The 12,855-nt window shown below is 32.7% G+C and overlaps 1 protein-coding gene and 1 non-coding gene across 2 annotated transcripts in view; one reads left to right on the plus strand and one right to left on the minus strand.

The window, feature by feature from the left end:
* Nucleotides 1-12,855, plus strand: part of GABRB2 (gamma-aminobutyric acid type A receptor subunit beta2) — a 232,590-nt gene that overhangs the window by 12,369 nt on the left and 207,366 nt on the right. The window lies entirely within an intron of this gene.
* On the minus strand, nucleotides 1,853-1,975 carry LOC119506623. Its single transcript, XR_005211036.1, has one exon. It is a non-coding gene; the product is annotated as a small nucleolar RNA SNORA40 (small nucleolar RNA).

Below are 12,855 nucleotides of genomic sequence, written 5' to 3' on the forward strand. Positions count from 1 at the left end.
TAAGAAAATATTTGCCCTTTATACATTTCTTGCCATTTTTGTAAGGTTCTATCTGTCTCAATACTCAGTAGACTGATTATTAACATTAGTGTGGAATAATAATTATAATGTATTTCAAAATCAATCCAAAAAACTTCAGTTTAAATTCATTTTTTGTTTTTCAAGGTTGGGAAAAAATATGGGGACTATTTGGTGCACATATCTTTAGACTGTGTTATTTAACTTCTTTTGAAAACAACAAAATATTTCTAACTTCTTTTGTTGTTTTAAAAATAATTAAATGTGCAAGTGAGTTGCTAATAAAAATAAAATTAATCCATAAATTTATATATTTTATTGTTATATACTTATTATTTTAAAATAATTACTAAGTTTTCTATTTCTTTTGGAATCAATCCTTGAACTAAAATATGCCATGATATTTTTAGTAGATTTTTTCTAAAATTATTATGAAAAGGTCAGTATTTATATAAAAAGCAGAGGACTGGTAAGTAGAAATCATCACTTTTAGTCCTGGATTTGTTACTGATGAGATTTAAAAACATGTATAAATTTCTTAAATTCTGGACTGCCATTTCTATATTTGGAAATGTGGAGAATTTAGGGATTAAGGAAATTAAATGAAAGATATAAGGTAACTTCTAGCCGTCATGTTTGTTTTGTAAGGCAGATAAATTTGTCCTTCATCACATTTCCTTAACATTGTAGAATTTTTTATTGCTTATTTCTGTCCATTATTAAAAAACAGCAAATAAAATAAACTGTAATTAAAAGTGAATATTTATTAATCTCTTCACCAAGAAATAACTATTGTCAACAAAATGATCATTAAACTTCTAGACTCCTTTAGATTGCAGAAACATGCACATTAAAAAGAATAGGGTCATGTCATACATCTTGTTGTATAATCTGATCTTTGTGCTTAACATTTTGCAAACATCTTTCAATGACATCTAAAATTTTTCTGCAACTGGTGGTTGCATAGGATTACATTGCATGGTTGTACCATATTTATTAAATCAGTCCTCTGTTGGATTACATATATATAAATAATCTATTATGATTATTGAAGACTTTTTACTATTATGAACTAAACTTTATTAAATATTCCTATATATTCATATTTCCATGCATTTGTAAAATTGTATCCCCTGGTAAATTCCTAGGAATGAGATTACTGGAATCAGAGCATGTTTATTTTATATATTGAAACTTATTAAGCTATGCTTCCTTAAAAAAAAAAGGTGCTAATTTTTCTCACAAGAACAGTAGTACTGTTCACACTTGCACAGAGCAGTCCTGGGTATTTCCTTCAGTACATGCATTCTTTCCACTTTGCTAATCTCTTAAATTTGATTATTTCCTGCATTAATTAATTAATGTTTTGCAAGTTTTCTATCCCAAATACTTTGTTATGTTTATGGGCCATTTGGATTTCTTTTCTTTGGATTATCTTTTTATGCCATTTGCTGATCTTTTTTCCCTTTTGGAGCTTTCATTTTTTCTTACTGATTTGTTGGAGTTTCTTATATGGAATCTATTCGCCCTTTGCTATATATTGCAGACAAATTTTATTGTGTAAATATATAATATCTTTTAGTGCTCAGAAGCTTTTTATAATCTTTTATGTCATGGTTTTTGGTCTTGATTTTCAGACTTTGAAAGGTCTTTTCCACCCCATAGTTTTTTTGAAAAACAAGTCCATTTTAAACTTTTATGTTAGTTAGAATGGAAAATTAATATAACCATTTAATTATTTAATTATTAATTGCTTTTTAATTATTTTACAGTCCTGGAGCTAACCTTTATGGTTATCAATACCCCCAAACCTTAAGCTGTCCTAGGCATCATGTATGTTCCTTCTTAACTGTATCAAAACTTGTACTGAACAATGAGTTCTGGGTTGCAAGAGAGGATTTGTTTTTTTGCACCTGTCTGTGGGTTTTTGTCCACAAATTAACCGCAAATAAGCGCAAGTGTCATCCACGCCAACATTTTCAAAATAGAATTTCAAATGTTCTTTCCAAGTACAATATTTTACAGTATTTCTCACCTAAATATTGGATACATTAGAAATTGTTTGGGGTAAGTTCTGGAGCAGGAATGTGTGTGTGTGTGTGTGTGTGTGTGTGTGTGTGTGTGTGTGTGTGTGTAGACAGATGGGGATGGCTGTCATAATAACACTTAATGAAATAATTGTCTTTTCTCTGTTGATTTTAAATGTTATTTTTATCATATAAGAAATCCCATGTGTTCTCAGATTTCTGTTTTTACTTTATAATTTGCTTCATTAATATTTTTTCTCAATTTTTTACCAATATACATGGTTTTAATTATTTTAGCTTTATCATATATTTAAATATTAGGACAAATCTCCATTTATTTTGTTTCTAATTAATTATTATTGGACATTATGAAATAATTGTGCTTCTAGATGATCTTTACATTTTTCCAAGTTCCAGGAAAAAAATGCTAATAGTATTTTTGTTGAAATTGCACTTAAATTTATTGAAGGAATTTTAAGAGATTTTACTTCTCAAAAAGATTGGTTCTTTCCATTGAAGAATATGATATGTATCCCCATTTCTACATTTTTTATTTCCTTCAGTAAAATTTTATAGTTTACTCCATGTAAGTCTTGCACATTTCCTGTTAAAAATGTATTCCCATAAGACTTACATAATTCTTGTTAAATTTATTCATAGGTACATTACAGATTTATGGTTATTATGAATGGGTATTTTTATATCCAAGGATTTTTTTTTTCGTTCTTGGCCAATAAAGCAAATGCTTTATAACCATCTGACAATAAGTGTCTTTAAACTTTACAGTTCAGAGTACCATTTCCATTTCAAGGCATGCATGAGGTTCCTTGGGTGGCACTAACTTACTTGAAATATATATGTAAAAATATTATACAAGTTTTTGCAGTTCATTATATTCTCAACCAATCTAAGCATTAAAAAAGTGATTGTTTTCTTTAAATTTCAAACTTTTACTACATAGGATCATTTGCTTGCCTCCATAGAAACAACAAGAATTACCACCAAGGGTTTATTTTATATTCTATAAAAATATAGAAATATAATACTATTCTAATTAGAATAATTTCTAATCCACAATTGAAAAGGCATTTGATTCATAATGGGGTCTTTCCCTTAGTAAGAGTTTTTATTTTTAAAACTGGATTTTAGTGAGGCATGATTTTAACAATTGTGCTCATCTTAAATTGTCTAGTATTGGCCATAAGAATATTGATATTTAGGTCAGAGGCCAGTCAAATCTGGCCTTGTTTTTATCAGTTTTTGGAACAAACCCATGTTTGTTATATTATGTATTGCCTATGACTGCTTTTGCACCATAAAAGCAAAGTAAATAGTTACACCAGAGACCATATGACATGCAAAGTTTAGTTACTTATTGTCTAGTCATTACAGAAAAAATTTGCTACACATATTTTGGAGCAGTAAGGATGTCATGAAATATAGGGATGAGAGACGTAATATATTAACTTGCATATTATTACTTGGCTATCTTGCTTACTTATCTGATAAGACTTTATTTAAATGAAAGATGGTTCAAGTTAAATAAGAATTGTCTTGAAGATATGATTTATAAATAGTAAAATACATTTTTGTAAATTACAGCTATGGAAAATATAAAAAGGAAAACACCTCTAGTTTTAAAATTGGAAGAATTATAGAAAATTGTTTGTGATTCTGCAGTTAATCAGAGATTTTCTTTTTCGACTATCATCGATCGTTTGATTAAGAGAACAGCTGTAACATGTTCAGATTTGCTTTGCAGCAAATTGTGAAGTTATATGACCTAATAATGTATGAATGATTTTGTGAAGATTAATATTTTGCTTATTATAAGAATTAGAATCAAGAGAATATTTTTTACTCCTACCTCTCAGAGTTTTGCTTTGCTGGAGAAATAATCCTATACCCATTAGACTCTATGCTTCATGAAGGCAGGGACATTTCTGTTTTCTTAACAATTCCAGCTAAATCCAGGCCTCCCTCAGGGACCCTCTGACTCATGGAGGTTACTAAGAAGTGAATTAAATTATTGTTAGAATTACCTATAATTCCTTTTACTAGTGCTTCTTGCTCCTGAGAAGTTGTAGCACAACAAAATTCCAGTTTTAATCATTGCTCAGATTCAGCTTTGCAATTTTTATTCAACAATGTTTCAGTTGATTTTTGGAATTTGCTCTGGAAGTCTTTTTGCTGCATTATCACAATAGTCTTACAGTTATGTAAGCATTGGCATAGCAGGAAAGGTCAAAGCAGAAAATGCAGTACCTTTCAAAAGAATTCTCCTTATTTGTTGGCCAGCATATCCAATTGGACATCTTGAGGCATGTAGTGTTCATTTCAGAAGTATACACACTAAAATTATATCTAGGATTAAAAACTAAATTAAGGGAAGGAGGACTTCTGGGAAGATGGTGGAATAGAGAATTACAGGGCTCACTCCTCTTCCAAAACTAGCCAATGGGCAGGCAGAAACTGTCTGAAACAACTGTTCTGGGGCTCTGGAGACCAGCCTCCAGGGAAGAGCAGGATGAAGAGACTGAGGAACTGTGTTGAAAAACCATGAGTAACTTACGTATCTGTGGCTTCTGGTGCCCATCCCCCACCCTCAAGGCTGGCAGTTTCAGGTCCACCCAGCCCCTGCCCGGCAGCTGCTGTGGACTGGGAGGGCTGTAGAAGTATTCCTCCCCAAGACCAGAGTGAAACACAGCCCAGTACAGATCCAGCTATTGACTGGCATATTTCAACAATTGGGTCACACCACTTTAGCCCCTCTCAGACAGGTGCTGGCTGTGCCATTGTTTTGACCGACTTTGGAGGCAGAACCATCAGAGGGCTAAACATACCAGGCCATCTTAAAGCTGTGGGAAATAGGTTGCCAAAGAGCACCATCTGTTGGGCAAGCCAGATAAGTGCACCCCTGGGGAGCTGGAAAAAAAAGGCTTTTTGGAGTCTTTCCTGACTCTCTCAACAGGGCTTTTTGGAAATGCTCTGCTTCCCCTTTGTGGGAAGATGAATGAAAATGAAAGCATGGCATATCAAAACTTATAGTTATAGTGAATGCAGTACTGAGAGGAAAATGTATAGCCCTAACTACTTACATTAAAAAGGAAGAAAAACTGAAAATCAAAGACCTATCTGCACACATGAGGAACCTAGGAAGAAAGAACAGCAGACTAACCCCAAAACAAGCAGAAAGAAAGAAATAACAAAGATTAGAGCAGAAATAAATGAAATTGAGTACAAAAAAAATTAGAATCAACAAAACCAAAAATTGGTTCTTTGAGGTCAATAACATTGAAAATCCCTTAGCTAGACTGACAAAGAACAAAGAGAGATGATAAAAGTAAAATCAGAAATGAGAGGGGAGACATTACTACTGACCCCAGATAAATTTTTAAAAAATCATAAGAGGATACTGTGAACAACTGTATGCCAACAAATTAGGCAATTTTGATGAAATCAACAATTTCCTAGAAAACATGAACAACATACATTGACTATAGAAGAAATAGAGGACCTCAAAAGACAAAACACATGTAAAGAGATTGAATTAGTCATCAAAAACCTACCAACTAAAAAGCCCAGGACCAGATGGCTTCACAGGTGAATTCTATCAATTATTCCAAGAAGAATTGATACCAATCCTGCTCAAACTCTTCCAGAAAATTGAGGAGGAGGGAATACTATCTAACATTCTATGAAGCCAACATCACCCTAATACCAAGCCAGGCAAAAATACTACGGGAAATTAAAATTATGGACCAGTCTCTCTAATGAATATAGATGCAGAATTCTTCAACAAAAATACTTGCCTGTTGAATCCAGCAACACATTAAAAGAATTATACACCATCATGAAGTGGGTTTTATTCCAGGTATGCAAGGATGGTTCAACACAAGAAAGTCAATTAATCCACATTAACAAATCAGGAGGTAAAAACCACGTCATCATATCAATTGATGCAGAAAAGGCATTTGACAAAACCCAGCATCCTTTCTTGACAAAAGCACTTTGAAAGATAGAAATAAAAGGAAACTCCCTCAACATGATTAAGGGCATATACGAAAAATCCACCACTACATCATACTCAGTGGTGAAAGACTGAAAGCTTTCCTTCTAAGATCTGGAACAAGAGAAAGTATGCCCACTGTCACCACTGTTTTGCAACACTGTACTGGGACTTCTAGCCAGGGCAATTAGGCAAGAAATATAAGTAAAAGACATTCAAATTGGAAAAGAATAAGTGCAACTTTATTTGCAGATGATATGATCCTATATTTGGAAAGTCCTGAAAAATCATCAGCAAAACAATTAGAGCTAATAAAGAAGTTCAGGAAAGTGTTGGGATACAAGATAAACAGGAAAAAATAGCAATGTTTCTATACACTAGTATACAGTATAGAGCAATCTGAAGAGGAAATAAAAAATTCCATTTACAATAAAATCTAAATTTATCAAATATCTAGGAATAAATCTAATCAAGGATATAAAGGACTTGTATTCAGAAAACTACAAAACATCACTAAAAGAAATCAAAGAAGACTTAAATAAATGGAAGGGCATTCCATGTTCATGAATTGGATGCCTAAATATAATTAAGATGCCAATTCAACCCAAATGATTTACAGAATCAAATCAATCCCAATTAATTTTTCAATGGCCTACTTTTCAGAAGTGGAGAAGTCAATTATCAAATTTATTTGGAAGAATAGGGGGCCCCAAATAGCCAAAATGATCTTGAAAAAGAAAACCAAAGTAGGAAGACTTATACTTCCTTATTTTAAGGCATATTCTAAAGCTACAGTGGTCAAAACAGCATGGTCTGGCATAAAGAAAGATAGGTGTATTGATCAATGGAACTGAATTGAGAGTTCAGAAATAGACCTGCATGGTTATAGTCAATTGATTTTTTACAAGGCTGCCAAGTCCACTCAACTGAGACAGAATAGACCCTTCAACAAATGGTGCTGGGAGAAGTGGATAGCCATATCCAAAAGAATGAAAGAGAACACCTATCTCACACATTTTACTGAATGTTGACTCCAAATGGATCAAAGACCTAAATATAAGAGCCAGGACCATAAAATTTCTACAAGAAAAGGTAGGGAAGCATCTTCAAGATCTTATGGTAGACAGTGGTTTCTTAGCCCTTACATCCAAAGCACAAGGAACAAAAGAAAAAAAATGATAAATAAGATCTCAAAATTGAAGAGTTTTGTGCTACAAAGGACTTTGTCAAGAAAGTGAAAAGACAGCCCATTCAATGGGAGAAAATATTTGGAAGCCGTATATCCAATAAGGGTTTAATATCCAGAATATATAAAGAAATCCTACAACTTAACAATAAGAAGACAAACAGCCCAATTACAAAATGGGCAAATGACGTGATTAAACTTGAAATACTTTTATTTCCAAAGAGGAAATAAAAATGGCTAAAAAGCACCTGAAAAGATGCTCACCATCACTAACTATTAGGTATATGCAAATCAAAACCAAAATGATATATCATTTCACACATACTAGAATATCCACTATTAAACAAATAGTCAACTGCAAGTGTTGGAGAAGATGTGGAAATACAGAATACTCATTCACTGCTGGTGATAATGTAAAGTGGTACAGCCATTGTGGACGAGAGAGTTTGTTGGTTCCTCAGGAAGCTAAGTATAAAACTGCCAAAGGATCTGGCAATGCCACAACTAGGTATATACCCAGAAAAACTGAAAACAGGGAACTGAATAGATATTTGGACTGGGAAGTTCATTGCAGCATTATTCACAATTGCCAAAAAAAAAAAGTGGAAACAATCTAAGTTTCCATCAACCGAAGAATAGGTAAACAAAATGTGGTATATACATACAATGGAATATTATTTCTTTATTCAAAGGAATGAAGTCCTGGTGTATACAACAACATGTGTGAACCTAGAGGACATTAGATTGAGTGAAATAAGCCAGACACAAAAGAATTAACGTTGTATGATCTCACTAATATGAACTAAAAATAATGAGCAAACCCAGGGGAGTTAATGACTAGAATATAGGTTACCAGAAGATAGAATGAGGGTAGAGAAATGGGTAGCTGATGCTGAATTTGTGCAGAATTTTCAATAAGATTGATTATAAATGTTTGGAAATGAATAGAGGTGATGGTAGCAAATTATTGTGGGTGTAATTAACAGCACTGATTCATGTGCATGATTATAGTTGAAAGGGAAAGTTTAGGGTCATGTATGTCACTAGAAGGAAGGCTAAAGGATGAAACATGGAACCAAATAACATTGTGGACTCTTTTGTGGACAATGAAGGTGGTTAATACTGCAAATAAAAGAATGTTCTTCCATGAACTAGAGCAAATGTATGCTACTATTACAAATATTACTAGTAGGGTGGTGTATGGGAAAAAATACACCTAATGCAGACTATTGGACTATAGTTACCAGTAATATTATAATATTCTTCCATCAATTGTAGCAAAGATACCAGACCAATGCTAAGTGTCAACAATAGGGTTTAGAGTGGCATGTTTTTTTGTTTTTTTTTTTTTTTTTTAAGCAATGAAAATATTCTAAAATTGATTGTTGTGATGAAAGCACAACTCTGTGATTACATTGAGAGCCATTCATTGTATATGTGGGAAGGATTGTGTGGTGTGGGAATAAAACTGCTTAAACAAACAAACAAACTAGCAAGCAAGCAAGCAAAAAACCTAAACCAAGGAGTAGAGTTAAGCCACAGTGCCAGATTGTATATAAAATGAAGTATAATTGTTGTGACTTACTGTTAGCAAATATGCCTTAATATTTCAGATGCAGAAAAGCAGGGAAATTAACAATGAAATAATTTAGCTTACCAGATAAATAAAGCCAAAATTTAATTACAATATTGAGCATCTTTATTAATATTGACTGACTGTAAATTCTGTTGAAATCCATCTAAAGAACAGAAAGAAACATAATCTGCTTTTTGTTACTGGATTAGAATTGAATGCATTTAGTTGTTACTTCTCCAACTGGTAGAATGCAACTTTGTTTCTTAAAACTGGTAAAGGCAGGTTTACTTTTGAAAATGTGTGTGATGCATATTTTTGCCTTGATGTTTTGATAAACACTGGATAACATTTCATCAAAATTGAATTTCTGGGCCCTGGAGTCAATGGTCCTGGTTTCCAATTTTGGTTCTGCCACTTACTAACTTATGTAATGTAGTCCAAACTACTTAATTTATCTAATCCTCAATTTTCTCATCTATAGAATAGGAATAATAATAGCATAAACCTCCAAATATCATTCTAAGCATTAAATGATTTAATGTATGAAAAAGGCTTAGCAAAAGTAAATCTCAATTAATAATATCTATTATATTTATACAAATAAATGTAATTGTGCATGATGCCACAGCACCTCCAACATACCCATGACCTTAGTTTAAGCAGAATGAACACCATATCAAGGTGAATGGCATGCTGAGGAGCACATGGTAATTTAATAGCTCTGTGCTAGAGCCAAATCCACTAGGCTAGGATTCAGGAAGCCTAAATTCTAAATCAGACTCATCTACCCAGTAGTGTGATCTTGAGAAAGTTAATTTTTTTCCCTACTCTGGGCCACAGTTTTCATTTCTGTAGGGAAAAGTATGATTGGATAAATTTATCCTTCCAATTCTAAAATTTTGAAGCTCTTTAAGCTTAAAAAAATTATTCAATTTTCATTTATTAATTGTTAAATTTGCAACCACAGTTGGAAAGAACAAGAGTAAAAAAAAAAGACAGCATTGCTTATTAGGCCAGAAAAAGAGCTGACAAACAGTAGAAAGTATGCTTCTATGCAACTGAATATTTTGCTATTGTTTTGCAGAATAAGTACTTTACTAATCCTGTAGGTCTTCAGAGGTAAAATTCTTGAAAGGTGTTGGAGACTTCTCTGGTATTATTAGATGCTAGTATTATATGTGCTAATATCTGTTCATTTTTCTAAGAAGAATTCTATTGAAAAACTGAAAGACAAGACAAGAAACAAATTCTAATCCTATGATGTAATTACAGTTGGATATTAAAGATGAAAGATCTAAAGAGTTGTCTGTCCAGTATTGGGGCATATACTGCTGAAGGAGTTTCTTTGACTTTTTATATTCAGAGGTACAGATTATTGGCCATACATCTCACTAGCTTCTTAAGTGTTATACATTGGTGGTTTCATGTCACTGATGTTGAGTTTACATTAGACATCCCTGTCATTTAAGTTTCAGAGGAGATTATAAGAGCTGTATTTTCTTACTGCAAAAATTCTGGAAGCTAAGCAAAATAAAAGAGAAAGTAGAAATTACTCATACAATGCAGAGTTAATTCATGTTTTGCGATTGTAAATCTTGGATGTAGTAAGGGACTTGACTATAAAATATATAAATAACTCTTGCAACTCAACCATTAAAAGACTAATAACCCAGTTTAAAACTGGGCAAAGATCTGAATAGACAGTTTTCCAAAGAATATATACAAATGAATTATAAGAAACACATGAAAAGATGCTCAACATTATTAACCATTAGGGAAATGAAAATCAAAATCACAACGAGATATCGCTTTACTTCCGCTAGGGTGTCTATAATAAAAAAGATGGACAATAACAAGTATTGCCCAGGAGGTAGAGAAATTGAAACCCTTATACATTGGAAATAGGAATGTAAAATGATGTAACTGCTTTGGAAAACAGTTTGGCAGTTGCTCAAAAAGTTAAACACGTCTCAGCAATTCTACTCCTCCTAGGTGTGTACCCCAGAGAATTGAATATATATATATATATAATATATATATACACACACACAGACACACACACAACCTTATACAAAATATTCGTAACACCATTATTCATAATAGTCAAAAGTGGAAACAATTCAAATGTCCAGAGCTGATTAATGGATAAACAAAATGTGATGTAACCATGCAATGGAATATTATTCAGCTATAAAAATGAATGAAGTATTGATAAAGCTACAATATGGATGAACCTTGAAACATTATGTTAAGTAAAAAAATGAGACACAAAAGGCCACATGATACCATTTATATGAAATTTCCAGAATAGGTAAATCAGTCGAGACAAGAGTAGATCAGTGCTTGCTTAGGGCTGGGGGTTGGTGGGGAAATACAGTCTGCTAATAGGTACAGGGTTTCTGCTCAGGGTGTTGGAAATGTTCTGAAATTAGATAACGATGATGGTTGCACAACTCTATGAATACACTAAAAGCTACTGAATTGTACACTCTAAAAGAGTGAATTTTTATAGTAGGTGGATTATAGCTCCAAAAAGCTGTGCCTTTAAAAAGCGTTTTGCTGTGCCTAGCTAGATTTTGATCTCCCCATCTCTTAGTGTATTACTAAGCAATTATGTAATGACACATTATATAAATTATCTTACAATGTTAATTTTTTAAAACACAATTTAAAAACTTTTCATTATTTTAAAAATCAGTGTGATTTATTGTTAATTTTGCATGTACTTTAAATGCATGCTTTGTATTTTCCACTTTTTAATTGCTTGACTTCAGAATTTAGATAATAGACCCTTAAATTAACATGAATGATAATTGTGTTTTTTGTATGAAAACAGTGAACAATGAAATATTTATGCATTTTAACTTGACTTAGGAAAAATCACAGTGCTCTGAGCAACTCTGTGATGTCAAAGTCATAAAGCTCTGCTATAGTAAAGCAGGAAAATCAAACTTTAAAGCTAGGAAATGTCGTGTCTTCTGAACAGTTGAATTTTATTTTTACTATTTTTCACCCTCTGAGAATAACCTTGGCAACCACTTCCAAGTGAATCAGGGAAGATTGAGTTTCCTTTTTAGCAGTACTAAGCTGCACAATCAGTTCTTTTATTTATTTATTTTTTTCTATCATAGAAGTCAAGCATAAGCATTTTGTGAGATGAAATCCCATGCTATTTTCTAAAAAGAAAGGTGTCATTTTTCCGTACACAAACCTTGGATCTTTGTCTTTTGAAGACAGAGTTCATATTAGCCTGTTGTATATTTAATAGTTCCCTAGGTGTTATTGCACAACTAAAATTAGATACATTTGATTCAGAAACAAAACTATCTGTGGAAAGAGAAGAGACCAAGCCTTCTAGAGGGGAGCTCTAAAAGATACTTTAATGGAATTTAGTTAGGAGAACTGAATGCTTTTTTCACCTCTCAGGAAAAGAATGGCAATGCTGTCCAGATATTACATTATAAAATATTTAACCCATAGAATTTGTGGGAGTATTTAAAAATGGACATTCTCTCATGCAGCTTTTGAAGTCAATTCATTTCCCTTTCTTCTCTGCACACTCTGCTTTTGTGCATTTTTTTCCCTTTTTGACTACAGCTGGAAAAGTCAATAACACATGTGCTTCCCTATTAACAATCACAGATGTTATTAATGTGCTCCATTGTGTAGTGTCTCTGCTTTGGACTAAGTGATATCTTTAGAACATGAGAAAGTGAAGCCATTTAAGCAACCAGCAGATGCACCATGATCTCTACTCATATAGTTCTTCATATATGGAGTGTAGATTCCATTATTCTTTCACTATATCTTGAGTGGTCCATACGATATAACTTCAGAAGTGTTACTTCTCACCTGCATCATATTAAAGAGTATTCTGCATGTTTTTCCGTAAATTAGGGAAATTAGCAAGTGCCCCTGCCCAAATGGCCACTGAATTTTCTTTTGCATCAGAAAAGTGATAGTGGAGAAATTCGAAAGGATCCCATCATTTAGAATGTGGTTTCATATTGTAATGTTAAAGAAGCAATATTAAAGTTTT

The sequence above is a fragment of the Choloepus didactylus genome, chromosome 11 (genome assembly GCF_015220235.1).
Source record: "Choloepus didactylus isolate mChoDid1 chromosome 11, mChoDid1.pri, whole genome shotgun sequence".
NCBI classification, from domain to species: Eukaryota; Metazoa; Chordata; class Mammalia; order Pilosa; family Megalonychidae; genus Choloepus; species Choloepus didactylus.